At 38.1% G+C, this 19,265-nt stretch overlaps 3 long non-coding RNA genes across 4 annotated transcripts in view; 1 reads left to right on the top strand and 2 right to left on the bottom strand.

The window, feature by feature from the left end:
• LOC138972220 (uncharacterized) overlaps positions 1 to 18,878 on the bottom strand; it is a 31,354-nt gene extending 12,476 nt beyond the window's left edge. The window contains exon 1 of the long non-coding RNA XR_011457497.1: positions 18,784 to 18,878. This is a non-coding gene — a long non-coding RNA (uncharacterized lncRNA). The remainder of the gene's footprint in view (positions 1 to 18,783) is intronic.
• LOC138973003 (uncharacterized) lies at positions 1,953 to 7,422 on the top strand. Of its 2 annotated transcripts, XR_011457850.1 has the most exons (4): positions 1,953 to 2,397; positions 3,226 to 3,307; positions 4,530 to 4,760; positions 7,227 to 7,422. It is a non-coding gene; the product is annotated as an uncharacterized lncRNA (long non-coding RNA). The 2 variants fall into 2 exon arrangements; XR_011457851.1 differs by lacking the exon at positions 3,226 to 3,307 and having other exon boundaries at positions 2,383 to 2,397.
• On the bottom strand, positions 7,234 to 9,931 carry LOC138973004 (uncharacterized). Its single transcript, XR_011457852.1, has 2 exons — positions 8,706 to 9,931; positions 7,234 to 7,305 (listed from the first exon to the last, which is right to left on the bottom strand). It is a non-coding gene; the product is annotated as an uncharacterized lncRNA (long non-coding RNA).
• Positions 18,879 to 19,265: the final 387 nt, after the last annotated feature.

Genomic DNA, 19,265 nt, shown 5'->3' with positions numbered 1-19,265 from the left:
TGTTAGCCTAAACCGTAAGACTGAACTGGGTCCAGCTCGTCTCTGCAGAACATGGGAATGAGGTGCCTAATGTCCCATATTTTATTTATAATTCAGTGCATTTTGAGCGTAAATATGACATGCATATATAATATACATGTATATATATATATGAAATGATAACGAATAATATAAATTCATGAATTCGAAGCTGAAATACATCCTCATTATCCATGCGTAGTCAAAGAATGCTTGACCAAAATATTAATCAATTTGATCAGAATATGAGCGATTGAAAGTGTTGCCTCAACTTTCACAAAAAGTGGGATATGACATGTATCTAAAAAAAGAATAAAAAAAAAGGTCGGAGGAACAATATGTATGTAAAGTTTTATGATGATTTCTTGGAATTAATACACACACCATCACCCTCGTCTGAACTCCCAACCTCGGTTAAAAAAATAAATATTATCCATACTTAAAAACACAAAAAACCTCAAATACTTGTCTATAAATTCAAAGATTCAATTTAGAAATCATACACAGCATGTATACATGTGTGCATGTAGATTCCAATGATGAAATGATACTGCTATTGTTACTCCAGTATTTCAATACAATAGGGGATAAATACACAGGCACCATAATGGTCAGGTCCTCCAACCTTTCAGTTCTGCCTACATTAACATTCCACTTATCTGAAAGAGATACGGTACGCGTCCCTGTTTTTATCCCTGGTTCCTGGTATCGTAATGTAAGTCCCATCAATGGCTCCCACGACGCCAGGAAAAGCAGGTCTTGCTGACCATTTCCCAGCTAATCGCGCCAGGTCACACCTCCGTGGCCACTGGATAACATCTCCTGTAAAGAACAGACAGTTGCATTAAAATATGCAGATCACAGTGTTAATTTTATTCCAAATTATCTGACAGTTTACCCATGTCTGTACAATTTACAATTAAAGTCCCAGCCGAACCCAACCATGGTTAGATTTCTAGTGCATTTCACTACCGATTGAGCAGCTATGAAGGCAAGTGACAGATAGGTGAAAAATAGAAAAGTAGTATTGTGTGAGATACTGGTGACTGCCGGTGTTTGAGCCCCCAGGCTCCGGATCCGGCTCGCCGGATCTCGAGCCACGCCGACTTACAAAAACAACTCGTGTGAATCTGGTAGGACACACTCACACAGCAAGCCTTCTTCTTTTTCACGATAATGAGGAATTCCCTTTACAGGGCAACAATCCTCAGTTTGGTTGGTGCGCCTAATTACCCTAGAGTGAAAGATAAAGTGGATATTGTGCCTGTGGAAATTTAAAAAACAAAACAAAACAAAACAACAACAAAAAACATGGGTGGGTTGGTAGGCAAGCTTGCTTTACGCAATTTGCCCTGGTGCCCAAATTCAGGCCCTGGGCTCGTCTACCACCCAGTGCTACCAAGCGCAGCAACCGGGCCCCGACAAAACAATAAAACAGCACGGACAATACGGAGCAAGAGCGATAGAATCTACCTGTATTGACTGAGGGATAGAGGGGGGGGGGGGGTCTATTACTGAGGGGAGGGACTGGGGCTGGAGAGGGGATGAATCTAGTGGGGAGGGGAGGGGGACAAAGGCACTGGTTTTGTTTGCCTTCTTTTCTCTGTTTATGTAGTATTCTCTAAACTATCTTGTAATATTTAAAAAGGGGTCTTTGATAAAACAGGAAGGGGGGGGGGGGGGTGTTAAAAAAAATGAGACCACTAGGAGGGTTGGCTTTACCAAGACAGTAGACGTAATTTACAGGGAATATGACGCAGTGAAAATGACGTGCAGGTTCTGGACTAATGGAGAATCGCACTTTACTTAAAACAACACCAAAGACAGGGAATACATGTCGCCCGCAAAGTGAACCTACAAGTGAGTTTCTTAGATTGCCGTTTAAAGATATAGTGTCCGCGCCGCCATTTTGGAGAGTTTTTTGTCGAATTCGGCCGATTTGAAGATTTTGGGGAATCTAGTGTACCTTAATTAAGACGCACCTGGCCCGGTTTGCTCAATAAAGCACCACAAGTATGCTAAATAATTAAATCAAAATGAGTTTTTTGACGTCTGCTCTCCACCATTTGAAGATTAAAATTGGCCGTCATAGACTGGTTTTCGTCGCGAGCGCGTGCCGTTAGCATGACGACTAAAAACAATGGCGGATGGGATAGCCGCTCAGTGGGACAAGCCCGCAAGTTTCAGTGAGAAATCGACTCCATGTGGTTCTGAAAGCAGCTGACTGACTCCGAACGACACAGAATCACGAGAAAGACATGCTCGGCGCACAAAATGCAAAGTTATCATCAGCAAGCAGACGGAAAGCTGGATTCAACTGAGTGTCAGTTTTACCGTTCGGTGTGCGCCGCGACGTAGCTCTAACCTGCTACTGGATGTGTAAGTATTAAATAAAGCGAGTGTTGTGGTGTATACTTCGGAAAGACCTGGACACATTTTGCTGCCGTGTTGTATGTGTGTCTGCTGGTGTGTAGTGCGAATGAAGGATCAATCAAGCGGCCGAATGTGTCCAGTTTTCCTGTTTTTGTTTGAACACGGACACAGTGGCTGTGTGTGTGTTTGCAACTACGGTGCGTGTGTGTCTGTGCACTGCACAGGAGCTTGTATCAAAACGCCGGTCGATCATCGTAGTAAGGGTAAGCATGCAGAAGTAAATAATGATCGACCGGCGGTTGAATACAAGCTCCTGTGGTGCACTGTATATGAGACAGAGACTGACAGAGTAGCCAGTCTGTGAGTAATCCCCCTAAAAAAAAAATTGTAGATGAAAAAAGTAGGGTCAGTCAGCACACGTGATACTGATATTTTAACGCTTTATCAGTTTATGGGCAGTTGTTTCTTTGCAGTCTTTGGAGGTTGTGCAACAGAATATGTTATTTATAACTGACATTTTATATTGTCAGTGGTATGAGTTTTTCTGTCCAGTAAGAACTATGATTGAAGTTTATTGGTGAAGCTTTGTGAAAGGGTTACTTTTAATGAAGAACACATTCTTCCTCAGTGTTCATTGAAGCAAACACTAAATGTGGCAGAATTTCATTCATCCTTTCTTTTTTGACTGCCATTTTAAGTGTCGCTGTGCATGTTCAAAGCTTCATGTTCAGAACTGATGTTGCTGTAGAACTATGTAATTGGCCAGCCTTTGGTTTACACTTAGTGGTTTTAGATGTTGCTATAATTACTATAACAATTTTATGACATTTTCAGGGACCAAGCACCCGGACATCAAACATTCTTGCAATGTGTGGCAATAATGACATAACATATTTCAGACAAAAAGATCAGTAAGGTGAGTTTAAATGTTCATAATTTTGGTGTAAGTCAAGCTAATCTTTTATCTTGAGCAACTATCTCTGTCGTGTCTCTCTCAGGCTGCGTACCCGACATAAGTTGCCAGGAACCAATTCCTTGAGTGTGGCAATGGTTTACCATTTCTGGTTTACTTGAACTGCAGCCATCTAGAGGAATTGTTGAGTGATTAAAAGTTATGGAGTCTTTAAAAAGATGTAGTTAGAGGATAAGACACTGAAAACAGTATTTGTCTTCTTCATGGTTATAACAAAACTGCAGCACGTGTCTTCAATTTCTGAAGATGCATTATAACGACAGTGGCACCCCCCTTTTAAGACCTCAAACAATCTGAGAAAATCAAGTCTTAAAAAGGAATGTGTCTTAAAATGGGGGTAATTTTACAGACGTTATGAACAGAAAATGTGAGAAAACAAGGTTTTAAAAAGGAGGGAGTTTTAAATTTGGGGTCTTAAAAGGGGGGTTCCACTGCATTATACATGCCATGGAAATCATGATGATTTTACAGATAAATACAATGACAATTGAAAGCAATTTGCAGCCCAGTGTCTTATTATCTGATTATCTTCTGTCTATTTTTATCATTGCACCTTTGCTACAAAACTCGTGGTTACAACTTGACCCAAAGTCAATTATTATCAATAAACTAAGCAACATGCGCACACAAAAACATACTCAATTGTCGAGAACAGTGTCAGTTTTATTCCATGTAGATCTTAAATGCAAATGTACACATTTTCAGAAACAAGTCTTAGAATTATGCATTTCAATCATATAAAAGATGTGAATTAATATAACCCACACCCATGATTTGTATTACTTCAACAGGGTATAATTATGACTTGGCTTGCTGCAACATGTCAACGAGCACTCTTCAACACATATTTGTTCTGCACAAGGTTTACTAGACCTGTCAATTCAACGCATTAATCAAGATACTTTCAGGACCCTTCCCCAGACTTTATTGTTCATGTCAGCTGTTCTTTGTGCCAGATTGTGTATCCCTTTTGACTGACAATAATGCTGCAGAGGGAAATACTACAGTGGAACTTGTAAAATGCTGAGAAAATCAGCTACGTCTTAAACAGGGGGAGTAAATTTACAGAGATTATAAACATAAAATCCAAAAAAACAGGATCTTAAAGAAGGGGGGCTGTAAATGAGGGTTCCACTGCACAGCTAAAAGTGATTTTTCTCTGCAGGTACAATATAGTGTCTACAATACAAAGATGGTTTGCAGTGGAGGTTGACGTTGCAAAGTCCTATGCACACATCACTGAACACAAAGTTCGTCCCCAAAAGGCGGAGCAGCAGGGAAGTTTTCTACAAGCCAGAACCCCCAAGTCTATCTAATCCCACGGTCTACACATCTGGTCCCCACAATGCCCTCCATCTACCAAGGAAATTGTTTTACAGCAACAGTCACAATAATTGTAGGTGCACCTTTATGTCTGCTCATTTGAGTTTATTTTATGCAAAGAATTGCAAGTGAAATCACATGTATATATATCCCCGCCCCAGTGTCTTATTATCTGATTATCTTCTGTCTATTTGGTAGCGCGCTGGATTTGTATTCAGTTGGCCGCTGTCAGCGTGAGTTCGATCCCAGGTTCGGCGGAAATTTATTTCAGAGTCAACTTTGTGTGCAGACTCTCTTCGGTGTCCGAACCCTCCCCCCGTGTACACTACATTGGGTGTGCACGTTAAAGATCCCACGATTGACAAAAGGGTCTTTCCTGGCGAAATTGCTTAGGCACAGTTAATAATTGTCTACCTATACCCGTGTGACTTGGAATAATAGGCCGTGAAAGGTAAATATGCGCCGCATTGGCTGCAATCTACTGGCCGTATAAAATTTCATCTCACACGGCATCACTGCAGAGCGCCTAGAACTGTACCCACGGAATATGCGCGATATAAGCGTCATTGATTGATTGATTGATATATATACCTGTAACTCCAATTATCCCAATACCTACACGAAACTATACTGAGACTAGAAATTAAAACAAGTCGCGTAAGGCGAAAATACAACATTTAGTCAAGTAGCTGTCGAACTCACAGAATGAAACTGAACGCAATGCAACGCAGCAAGACCGCATACTCGTAGCATCGTCAGTCACCCGCTCACGGCAAAGACAGTGAAATTGACAAGAAGAGCGGGGTAGCAGTTGCGCTCAGAAGGATAGCACGCTTTTCTGTACCTCTCTTCGTTTTAACTTTCTGAGCGTGTTTTTAATCCAAACATATCATATCTATATGTTTTTGGAATCAGGAACCGACAAGGAATAAGATGAAAGTGTTTTTAAATTGATTTCGAAAATTTAATTTTCATATTAATTTTTATATATTTAATTTTCAGAGCGTGTTTTTAATCCAAATATAACATATTTATATGTTTTGGGAATCAGCAAATGATGGAGAATAAGATGAATGTAAATTTGGATCGTTTTAACATTTTTTTTTTTTTTTACAATTTTCTGATTTTTAATGACCAAAGTCATTAATTAATTTTTAAGCCACCAAGCTAAAATGCAATACCGAAGTCCGGGCTTCGTCGAACATTACTTGACCAAAATTTCAACCAATTTGGTTGAAAAATGAGGGCGTGACAGTGCCGCCTCAACTTTCACGAAAAGCCGGATATGACGTCATCAAAGACATTTATCAAAAAAATGAAAAAAACATATGGGGATATCATACCCAGGAACTCTCATGTCAAATTTCATAAAGATCGGTCCAGTAGTTTAGTCTGAATCGCTCTACACACACACACAGACAGACACACAGACACACACGCACATACACCATGACCCTCGTCTCGATTCCCCACTCTACGTTAAATTATTTAGTCAAAACTTGACTACATGTAATGAGGAAAAATATTAGTACTGTAAACTGCCTTTTAATTGTCCATCCGCTTTATGCACAGAGTTTGCCCAAAGTAGGGGGTGGGGCGTTTACTAGGTACTGTGCCTGTGCAGGATCAGTTCCTCGTTAGAAATGGTGATATTTGGTATCTTGGTGTGAACATTTTAATAGGAGATGTATCTGTGCACAATTAGTCACCATGTAAGTATCTTTCGCCTGATATGCAAGTGTCTAAACAGAAGAAAAAAACACTAAAAACCCAACAAAAAATTCACTGAGAGTGAATAAACACACATCCTACAAACCACAAAGTGAATAGTCAGTCAGTCAGTCATTGATACTGATCCAATCCATAGGAAATGGTGTAACCAAACACTGGTCGTTTCACATGCTCCCTTAAATCACTAAAATCAGACCTCTTCAACTTCCGAAGACGCTCTCTCATCTCCATCTTCTTTTCACAGGGCTATCCAGATACTCCAGTGACCAGAGTATTAAATAAACATTATAGTTGTTTTTCAGCATTCCCTAGAATGACAATGTCACTACAGGGTGCAGAACTGTGCACATCATTTAAAAAAAACACACACACATACACACAAAACACACAACATATGTTGACGACACTGATCCAAATGTTGGAGGATGGGCGTTAACTAGGTACTGCGGGTGCTGAAAAAGTAGTTTAAGGTACATAAAAAAATCAAAAAACAATGTGCTTTGAGAGATAAAACATACACAAATTCAGAACGGTGCTAAATACAGAGTATGGTTACACCAACCCCCAACCAAATGTACTTCATATAACACCACAATGTACTTCAATACAAGCGACTAGGACGAAAGTCAGTGTTCTGGCCAGTTGGATCTAAATTGTCATTTCTATGACCCATACACAGCAACTGCACATGTATGGCGACTCTTACACCTTCACCCAAATAGCCAAATATGTATGTCCACAATGCAAGCTGTGTAAATGTTGCGTATCGTTTTGTTTTATTGATATTCCCATCCTCTTCTTCTTCCAGGGCGAGGGCACCTCCAATCTCTTCTCTGTGTGTGGGCCAGTGGGAGCCTGCTGTCATCAAGCACCAGTGCCTTGAAGTCCTGGAGCATACACAGAAAACCATCCATCACTAAAGACGCTTGATTCAGAATCAAACTTCAAATAATAAACATGAACCAAATGCAAGAAAAAGTGTGAAAATAAAAAGTAAAAGAATAGTATTTGTAATCTATTCATCTATGTAATGGGGTGCGGGTGTGAGTAAAAGATGTGTGTGTGTGTGTGGTGGGGGGGATTTACTTGTAGGCATAGGCTTTCCAGAGGAATTCTGACACACTGACGCACTGTGTAAAATTGTGTTCCAGTACTACCGATGAGCAAAAGTGCCAGTTACACATCTTAAGGTACTTGGAATGAATGCCCAGTTTACCCATGCATTGAACAGTAAAACCTAAGTTTGCCAACCCCCCCCCCCCCCCCCCCGCTTTTTTTTCTAAACATTTGTCTTTTAAGACATTACTTTCTCAGATTTCTGTTTATAACCTCCATTCTTACACATATTGCTTTTTACATTTAGTCAAGTTTTGATCTTTAATTGAGTTTGTAATATCTTAAAAGAAGGGCTCCACTGTATCTCTAATTTTTTTCTGCACAAGTGGTATTGAAGCAGCAGTGGTCAAGTGCTAAACCGCATAAAGGCCTGTTTGGTATACTATTCGATTCTGATGTTTCAAGCAGAACTGCTGTGTGACATGTGGTTGGAAAATGTGTCTCAGGGATTGTCTTGATTTTTAAACAATTGAACAGGAAGGCAGACATGAATTTGAACTGCAAGGCATACACAATTCTAAAACCTAAACATCAGAATTATGACTTCCTACATTTTTAGCATGATCATGGAATCTGCTCGCCAATGTGTCATATATATCATAAAGATCAGTATGGAGGCAGAAATAATCAATCTGAAAAATATCCTTCATTTACAAAGAGCAAATGGGTGTAGTTTAAACAGTAAACAAGAATTCATATTTTAGAATACAGTGGAACCCCCTTTTACGACCCCCCAAAATCTGAGAAAATAAGGTCTTAAAAAGCAAGAAGTCTTACAATGAAGGTAAATTTGCACAGGTTATGACCTAAACATCTGAAACACAAGGTCTTAAAATAGGGGAGATCTTGAATTGTAAAGGTTTTTAAAAGAGGGGTTTCATGGTACAGCACCCCAATTGTGGGGACTGTTCATATGTATTTCCCTTTATGAGACACTAAAAGGTTGTGTGTAGTGACATTTAAGTGCAAAAAATTTTAATTATTTGTCATTATCTTCTGAAAATAGGAAATAAATATATGTATACACATTCACTAGAATAGCAACAAACAATAGGCACCAGTAATATAATTTGCGACTGAGACCTGCAAACCTCACTTTTTGTCATTATTTAATATACTCTGCAACAAAGTCATCCACCTAACAAATCTTGCAGAATAAAAAGGTACTTACTGGAATTATTGAGTTTAGAGGAGGGTTGGACTTGGAGGGCGGTGTTGTTTTTTGGATCAGCCTTCTTCCCCAGCAAACCAATTTCAGTTTGAGAGGACTTAGACCAGTCCTTTCCTCTTCATCTGCCCACACATAGAGACTGCTAATTCCTCTCCCTATCCTGCCTCCGCACCTTTTCTCTTGCAGGGGCAGCTCTGTTGTTGTTTTGAATATGAAACTTCCATAGCCTGGAAATAAAGACAAATTCATGAAAAGGATACACTATTCATCAATCCACCTTACAGTTAATGAGTTATTGAATCAAACTTCAATCATCATCAACTTCAAGAAAAGCTCACTTGAGTTTGACATATATACTCCCCTGCATGCGCACGCACACACACACACACACACACACACACACACGCGCGCACACACACACACAGTGATCATGCATACACAAGTCTGAGAACACACAAACACACAGGCACACACACACACACACACACACACACACAACAAATGCACAAGACAATGATTTCCTCGACACTGTTCAGTGGGATAAGTATGTCTTCTCTTTTGGGTTACTATTCTGAGAATAAACACGATTTTCAGAGCTCTCTCATGTTCGGTGAAATACTGCTTCGAACTCCGTCTTGCACGCAAAGCGCACGTTTACTGTTCCAAGTGATCGATCAGTGACATGACAATGCATATACGTAAGGGAGTAAAAGTGCAACTTCAGAGACATATATTTGAAAGGATCACCAACAGGCAACAAACATGTCCAAGATAATCGGACTAAGTACTACCAGTACTGAATGATCTCTATCAAGGCGAATGATTCGGAGTGCACCAGAGCTATTTGACTCGCATGATCGATTCAGGCTTTGCAGTCCTGCTCAGAGCAACTTGTAAACAGATACTGACTGTCTCATTGAAAGCATTATTTTCTGTCAGATAACGTTTTCTTTGTAACACTCACCTTGTCAGACTAAAATAATCGCCGAGAGACGCCATTTTGATTGTTGTGACAAATTGGACAAAGGGAAATCACCCAACCATTACAAGAGTGCTCTTTCCTTGGATTCTTTTACGACAGTTAATTAGCTATCAAAACTGTTGAATTTGCAAAGTAAAGTTATTCCTCGTGGATGGTAGCATTATTTGTAACATAGAATCTTATGGTGAAGCTTTGAAAGCGATCTGAAGGCCTTTTCCGGCGGATACTATCCCTTTAAAGTAGAGACTTGGCGCTAGGGACGGGTGGGCTCCGGTGTAAAATAACGGCCCTAAAAAAAGTACACTAACAGCAGTTGATGAGTTTCCCATTAATGTAATCACGCAATGGGTGACTAGCATGTTAATACAGAGTAAACCAAAATAGATAAAGCATTCTTACCTGAAAAACGTTCCTGTTCACCCAAAAGTGGCTTCGGAACTGACACTCGTTGTATCGTGGCACCGTAATTTCCACAAAGTTCACATTCCGCTCAATGTAGGCGTCCGGGACGTCGATTGGAGTTTGGTTTGCGGCTGCTTGCATTATTTTTCTGTGGCCTTGGCAGCTTTGTGCACCCACAGTTTAAGTGTCATCGACTAATTCAGATAGCACGAACTTTTGCACATCATTCGACGCCATCTTGATATGCTAGCCTCTGCCTCGTTTTCAATAAGGGCGTTGCTTAGGCTGCTAGCTACGCGAGCGCTCGCCGCGAGATATTCTCGCCTTTGCTCGCCTGTAAGCAACACGAGACTGATTTTGTCTCATCCTTGGTTACTTGCGGTTAACGGACTGGCCTGCCCCACGGACTTACGAATACTCACACCGATTTTACCATATAAGTAACTTTTGATTGATTAATATGAATTAATATGGATACTATCAAAATATGTTCTGTTAACATACACGGATTGAGAAATGCGATAAAAAGAAAAACGTTTTTCAATAACAAAAAGAAAGAAAAAACAGATATAATATGCGTACAAGAGTCTTATATCACTGACGACGTTAAGGAACTATGGGAAAAAGAATGGGGAGGGAAGATGTTTTATTCCACTGTCTCCAACCACAGTATGGGTCAGCTAGTTTTAGTGAATAAGAACTTTCAACATGATGTAAAATGTGTGTTTAAAACAGACCGAATGCTAGGTGTAGAAATTCAGATAGATGATAAGAAACTGAATGTAATCAATGTGTATTCCCCAACAATAGTGAATGAGAAAAAACTTTTTCTTAAAAAAATAAGTACCCACATTGAAACTATTGAAACAGATGACGTTATTGTATGTGGAGATTTCAATTGTGTTCTGTCAAATTCACTTGATGTAATTTGTGGTGATGATCATGCACAGAAAGCTATAGACAATTTTAAACGTCTTTTGAGTGACTGTCAGCTGGATGATATGTGGAGACTCTTTAACCCAGATTGCAAAGAATTTACGTGGAGTCGCAAGAACCCATTTATAGCAAGAAGACTTGATTACAATTTAGCCTCTAGTGGAGTGGTCGACCACGCCAGCGATTGTATTATACAGTCAGTGGCTCATTCAGATCACCGACAGGTCATCTTGACCTACAAAGTAACGCACGTGTTGCGTGGTCCATCATACTGGAAGTTTAATGATAGCCTACTGCACGATAAAGCATTAGTTGACAACATCAATATATTTCTTAAAAAATATGAAGAAGAATCAAGTAACGAAGATGCACAAATAAGATGGGATATATGTAAAATAAAAATAAGAGAGATGTGTATATCGTATTCTAGAGAAAAGAAAACTCTCAGTATAAACAAACACACCCTTTTACAACAGCAGTTGAATGAAACAGACGGACTTTTGGCTCTGGACCCCAGTAACGCCAGATTGGTGACTAAGCGAGAGCACATCAAGCAGGAGCTAGACATATTTACATTACAAGAAGCTAAAGGGGCACAAATTAGATCTAGGATAAAATTCATTGAGGAGGGTGAGAAAAACACGCGTTATTTCCTAAACTTAGAGAAAGCTCACGCAAAAAACAAGATACTAGATAGAATAGAAATAACAGAGAATGAATTTATTACAAGTCAGTCTGAAATATTAAAGGAACAAACCTGCTTCTTTACTAACAGATACACAAAAAACACCTATTTTAATAACCTTCTTGGGGACGAATTATTTTTAAAAAATACTGACATTCCAAAATTATCAGAAGAGCAAAAGGGCAGTATTGATCAAGAAATTACAGAAAAAGAACTCCTTTTTGCACTTAAGGGAATGCGAAGTAATTCTGCTCCAGGATTGGATGGAATAACAACCAATTTCATAAAGTTCTTTTGGAGTAATATAAACAAAATGTTATTATCCTCTTTTTGGTCAGCCTTTGAAAAAGGGGAACTATCTGTATCCCAGAAGCGAGCAGCAATCACACTGATACACAAAGGAAAGGGGTTGAAACGAGAGCACCTAAATAACTGGCGTCCTATATCTGTAACAAACACCGACTATAAACTATTAGCGAAATGCCTTGCAACCAGATTAAATCAAGTCATCAATAACTTAATAAGTGAAGATCAAGTTGGGTTTCTAAAAAAAAGAAATTCCAGCACTGTTATTAGAATGATCGATGACGTCATTGAATATATGAATAACAGTAATCAACCAGGTATTTTAATGGCGCTAGATTACAAAGCTGCTTTTGACAGGGTTTCTAAAGAATATATGCTCTGGGCGTGCCAAAAGTTCGGATTTGGTAAATATTTTATTAGGTGGGTCGATACTTTAACAAAAAATACAGAGAGTAGTATTAATTACATGGGATGGATCTCGAGTCCATTCCCATGTGATGCTGGAATAAGACAAGGATGTCCATTTTCGCCATTAGCCTTTGTTCTGGCCCTCGAAGTGTTAGCAATCAAAATCCGTGCAGATCAAGATGTTAAAGGGATTAAAATGCCAAGGAATTCTGATAGACATGGTGAAATTCTTAAACTACTTATGTATGCTGACGACATTAGTTTCTTCCTACAAGATGAGAAAGACCTAAGAAACGTATTACATCTTATAACTCAGTTTTCAAAATGTTTAGGGTTAGGAATGAATGATCAAAAGACAGAAGCAATGTGGCTTGGTATAAATAAATTTTCTGCTGACCGACCATGTACTATTATTTGGAAAAAACAAATCAAAATCTTAGGAATTCATTTCAACAACTCTGTCTCAGCCTCCAACCTAGAAGAAAACTGGGAACCTAAACTACATAAAGTAAATGCATTAATAGCAACATGGTCGAAAAGAAACCTAAGTATAATGGGGAAAATATGTATAGTCAAAACATTAATGTTGTCACAGTTTACTTACGTACTGCAATCTCTATGTGCCACAGAAAACTTCCTCAATAAGCTAAATTCATCTCTATTCCGATTTATCTGGAAGAAAAAATATTCAAACAAAAGAGCTTATGAAAAAGTTAATAGAAAAGTAATGTGCCAAGAGACAAATCATGGAGGTCTGAAAATGATTAATGTCAAAGATGTACAAACATCATTTCTTTTTTTTTTTCTTTTTTTTTTTTTTTTTTTTTTTGACCTCAGTTGCATGCAGGCTGCTTCAACACTTCCTTGTTTTCTTCTCTCTTTTTTCTTTCCTTTTTTTTTTTTTTTTTTTTTTCTTTTTTTCTTCTTTTTTTTTCTTTTTTTTTCTGTCTTTTTTTCTTGTAAATAGGCGGTGAGCATCCTTCTTCATTGGTCTTTTTCTTCTTTTTTTAACTCCAACATAGAGGTATATTACACTCACGAGACATGGACATTTTCTCTTTACAATGGAAATATTCCTTATATTTACAAATCAAATTTTCTACTTAATATTTGAAACTCGAAAATTACGAACACTGATCCCTGACAAGTTGTCTTTCTAAAAATACGAATACACATTTTCCCAATTAATATTACGTGATTTACAAAATTTCTCATCTTTTTACAACAACTTGTGTCTTGATAGCCAAATATTATATCCTGCATCTTAAAATTAACCCTCAATCCAGCCTTTTCCTCTATCCAGTTTTCTATCTTCGTCCAGAACAACTTTACCGGTATGCACTCATAAAAGAAATGTTCAACAAAATCAACTTCCGTCCAACAAATACAACATCTGTTATTCTCCCTGACTTGCATTTTACATAATAAAATATTTGTTGGATATATGTTATGTAAGATTTTCCATTGCAATTCTCTTAACCTCACTTCTTTGGAAACATGGGCAAGTGTCCAAATTTCCTTATCTACTTGTACATCAAACTTCCTCAACCAAAAATTATATACACAAGGTTTTTCTACAGCAGTATCTACACTTTTCTTTTCTATCATTTTTCGTATTTGGCTTATTTTTGTCATATACAGGCTACCATCAAACAATTGCTTATCCATCTGGACAATAATATGTTTATTTTCAATCCAATTAATCCATACTTTGGGTAATGCGTTTATTAATGCCCAATAATCCAATAAAATATTTGCATTATTCTTTCCAATTTGTATATATACCTCTGCTGCTGACTTCAATCTCTTTTCTTCCACTATAAACAAATCACTTACTCGTTCAATCCCAGCATTTTTCCAATACAAATAAAACAGCATTTTCCCTTTATACCGAATCAAATCATTACTCCACAAAATCTGTTTATAAAAACTGTTTATATCAATCTTATCATGTTCCATCCTACGCTTGTAACTCAAATGTGTCCACACTACCCTCTGCCAAAATGGGCTTCCAATCATTGTCAAATTCAATTCCTTACTCGGTTTAACATTCAAATCAAAACAACCATACCCTGAAACAACATGTCCCAGAAACCATAGTGGTATAAACGTCCAATTTGCTCCCTTCTCTTCATACAAACGTCCGACCCATTGTAAATAAAAAGACTCTTGCATCCTGTGCACATTTAGCATTTTCAACCCACCTTCACTTATTTCTTTCTCCATTACTTTTCTTTTCACTTTTTCAAATGCTTTTTTATTCGAACACTTTCTCTGCCAAATAAACTTATAAAACAATCTATTTAACTCTGTCAAAACCCGATCTGGCAATCCAATCGTCTGCATCACAAATACTAGCTGTGAAATAAAAAAACATTTGATTATTACAATTTTACCGTGAATCCTTAAATCTCGTCGACTCCATATCTTAATCAACTTCTTAATCTTCTGAACTCTTAATACCCAATTCTGTTCAACAGTTATTGCTCTATCATTATTTACGAAATATATACCTAAAATCTTAATCTTCTCTGTGCACTCAAAGGGCAACTTTTGCTGACCACAATGCTGTCCAATTTTCATTATTTTGGTTTTATTAACATTCAGGGTCAGTCCTGAAAACTTTGCAAACTGTATTATTATATCTTTAACTTTAAAGACATCACCACTGTTCTGTAAAAATATTGTTGTATCGTCTGCTAACTGTTTAATTTTTAGGGCACTCTCCTCGCCCACCTTTGAGGGTAATTCAACACCCGTTATATCACTTTTCCTAATTTTAATGGCAAGTATTTCCACCGCCAATATAAAGGCCAGGGGTGAAAATGGACAACCTTGTCTTATACCACACTTCAAGGGAAACGGTTCTGAAATCCACCCTCCGTGATTAATACTACAAACATCATTTCTAATTTCATGGATTATGAGGCTGCTGGACGGGAGTAACGCAAAGTGGCAACAGATTCCATTAGCATCCTTTTTAAATCTGGGCGAACGCCTATGCTGTTTGCGCTCAAATGTGAGTGCAGAACATTTTAAAGGACTAGGTTCCATAAAGCAATATTTCTGGAAACAAGCTTTTATCACCTGGCTAAACAATAAACACAAGATCAAAGAAATAAGCAGTAATGAACAGCAGATAAGTGTACGCAATCAAACCTTATGGAATAATACAAATATAAGGTACAGGAAGCAAACGCTATACATGAATGACTGGATAAAGGCTAAAATATGCGTTGTTAAAGATGTCTTTAACGATAACGACATGTGCTCTTTTGAGGAAATATGTGAACGAACTGGATATAAACAGTCTCGCCTATTTAAATATAATGCAATACAGACTGCCATCAAAGCTCTATTTTTGCGTGATACGGGTCAGGCCCGGTCTGATCATATGCCATTAATTTATACAATTATATCCACGCCAAATTCGCCTAAATATGTTAAATTATGAGATAAAGGAGCCAAGCTCAGCTGGATTTTGGTCGAACAAATTAAATATTACATTAGAAGATAAACACTGGAAATTAGCTAACGAATGCTCGACAGAAACCCGTCTTCGTCTATTGCATTGGAAAATGTTACACAATATATATCCCACCAACATTTTGCTACATAAGATGGGAATTTGTCAAACAAATCTCTGTCAGTATTGTAACGAAACCGACTTCATCGAGCACTTTTTCTGGCAGTGTAGAGCAGTGCAACCCATATGGCAGGAATATCAAGGGTACATATTTAAATGTACAGGCAAAAATATAAAGTTAAGCTGCGAAGAGGCTCTTTTTGGGTATTTCACACGTGATATCCCCAGAGAGAAAACCTTCATAATTAATCACCTTATATTGATATCGAAAATGTGCATAAGCCAGTTTAAGTACGGAAATCCAAAAACTAACATGAAGGTCTCTAGTAAAATTGAACTGTGTACAATAATATAGATAAATAGTAGTATAGTGCTGCTAATGTAAAGTTATTTATATATATATGCGCCGTATGATGCTGTGCTCAAAACTAGTACTGTAATTGGTAATTTGTAAATTCTCGCCTTTTGTCCATCAAGCGTTGGATTAATTAACATGTTATGTATTGTCCCGCTGAAAATGGTATTATTTAACAGAAATATGGGAACAACAACAACAACAACAACACACACACACACACACACACACACACACACACACGCACTCACACACACACACGCACATACATGCAAACAAACGCACAAACTACTAGACATAGCGAAGGTGAATGAAATAGCTGTAACGTTAGAGTAACTGTAGTGAAGAGAGAAAAAAAAAGGAAAACAAATGTTCATCATATGAATACATGTCCAGGCTAGGTATTAAGGATAAGCGGAAAGAAGTAGAAAAAAAAATGATAAAAAGACCCATGAAGAAGGATGCTCCCCGCCAACAAAAAAACAAAAACAAAAAAAGAAGGGTTGCAGCAGCCTGCATGAAACTGAGGTAAAAAAAAAAAAAAATAGTGTTTAAGGTAGTGTCTAAATGTATGTGAAGGTAACATTTGTTTCAGAAATAAATGCATAATCCAAATGATTGATTTCGGCACCAAAGCGTGTAACATACAATCTAGCACACGTTTGCTTTAGTAGTGACACAGAAGAAATGCGTGTGACATTGTGCTTTATCATTAAGTCAATGGCATGCCCTTAAATAAATCACATCGTTATAATAACAATGGTACAGAAAGAGAGAGAGCTAGAGAGAGAGAGAGAGAGAGAGAGAGAGAGAGAGAGAGAGAGAGAGAGAGAGAGAGAGAGAGAGAGAGAGAGAGAAACTGAAACTGAAACTGAAACTGAAACTGAACTTTATTACCAAAGGATAGAGGTTTTAGGCAAAGCCTAATCTTACAACCTGTCCCTTATACAAACACTTAATACAGACGCACATAATATAGATAGTAAAATTGACAAGGTTATTGTTACTTACAGACGTACATAATGTAAATAGGAATAAGAAAAGGGTTATGGTTTTGTATACACATTCAAAAATGGGAAAAACAATATAGTTTGGAAATTGCAGCATAGTTGCAATAATGCATTGCATATAAACATCCAAAACAACTAATAACAAAAGGGAGAAAACAAATGTGGGGAGGAATTGTCCCAATCATTCGCATGTATATCATTATCAATACATACACATAAAGAACAAATCAAAATACAAACATAACTTGACTAAATGTAAAAAGCACTAAAATATCAGACATGAAAAGTGTTCTATTTACCCATTAAGCGGGAATGAAACTGGCGCCTAAACGTTTTCACAGAAGAGGCATTTCGGAGGGGTAGGGGTATGGAATTCCATAGAGACGCTCCTGAGAAGGCTAAACTTGACTTATATAAGTCTAGACGAGGGATGGGGGGAATCAGGTTCTGGGACCCATATCTTTTTGTGGCATGTCTGAAATGTGATTTTAAATATCCAGGAACATTATTGTTAATTACTTTGTACATAAAGACAGCCTTGTTTAGCGTCAACTGATCTTTCAAGGGAAGGAAATTAAGGAGCTTTAATTTATCATCTGTTGGCTTATTTGACTCATGCAGAATTAGTTTTGCAGCACGGCGATGAAGAGAATTGAGTCGTTTGAGATGAACATCACTGCAGTTATCCCAAAGTGTTGAAGCAAAGTTGATATGGGGCATTATGTGAGCGTAATAAAACAACTTGAGTGCTTCCACATCGGCATAATGTCTTAATTTAGACAATAAGTACAAATTTTTAGATACTAATTTGCAAATTTTACTCAAGTGAGTTTGCCATTTCAATTCTTGATCAACGGTAACCCCTAATAATTTATGCTCTTTAACTTGTTGCACTGGAGTTGAATCAATTGACAGTTGAAGTTGTAAGGGTTTTAATTGGTGTTTTTGTCTAGTTGTAATCACCATACTTTTCGTCTTAACAGGGTGAATAACCATTGCATTAGTGGTGCACCATTCTGTCATCTCATCTATACTTTTTTGAAGAGATTGGTTGACGGCTACCAAAGACTTCTGACTGGTGTGGATTGATTAATCATCTGCAAAGAACTCACATCTTACTTTCTCATCTGACACATGAAGAGGTAAATCATTTATATAAATACAGAACAATATAGGCCCTAATACAGACCCTTGAGGCACACCACTTTTGACAAAATCATTCGACGAAGTTTTACAGTTGATGAATACATATTGTTTCCGTTTAGAAAGATATGATTCGAAGAGAGAGGGAGGGAGAGAGAGAGAGAGAGAGAGAGAGAGAGAGAGAGAGAGAGAGAGAGAGAGAGAGAGAGAGAGAGAGAGAGAGAGAGAGAGAGAGAGAGAGAGAGAGAGAGAGAGAGAGACTCACGTCAATGGTTAATTGCATTTCGAAACCACCGGGGACGATTTCTCCACTGATATCAGATTGAAAACTGACGATGAGAGGCCATCGAGTAGGAAACACTAAAACACAAAGATAAATACATGTCCAACACACACACACACACACACACACACACACACACACACACACACACACACACACACACACACACACACACACACACACACACACCCATACCAACCACACACAGGGTTGGGCCTATGAGAAAGAGATAATGGGACATTTGTCCCCCTCAACCGAGTTCCGATGGGACATTATCGAAGTCAAGAAGCGTCAAGTAGGCTTGGTCAGGGTCCCAAAGGGGGGGGGGGGGGGGGGAGTATCATCACGATCACGGGAAGGGAAATTTTAGCTTTCACGATCACAGTTACCTTGATTTTTGTTTTCACGATCACAAACACCTTGACGAATAGAGGATCATAGAGTGATACAGCTGTGAAAAATGT

This window comes from Littorina saxatilis, linkage group LG8 (genome assembly GCF_037325665.1).
Source record: "Littorina saxatilis isolate snail1 linkage group LG8, US_GU_Lsax_2.0, whole genome shotgun sequence".
Lineage (NCBI taxonomy): Eukaryota > Metazoa > Mollusca > Gastropoda > Littorinimorpha > Littorinidae > Littorina > Littorina saxatilis.
Note: the sequence above shows the minus strand (reverse complement) of the source record. Positions and strands in the feature narration are given on the sequence as shown.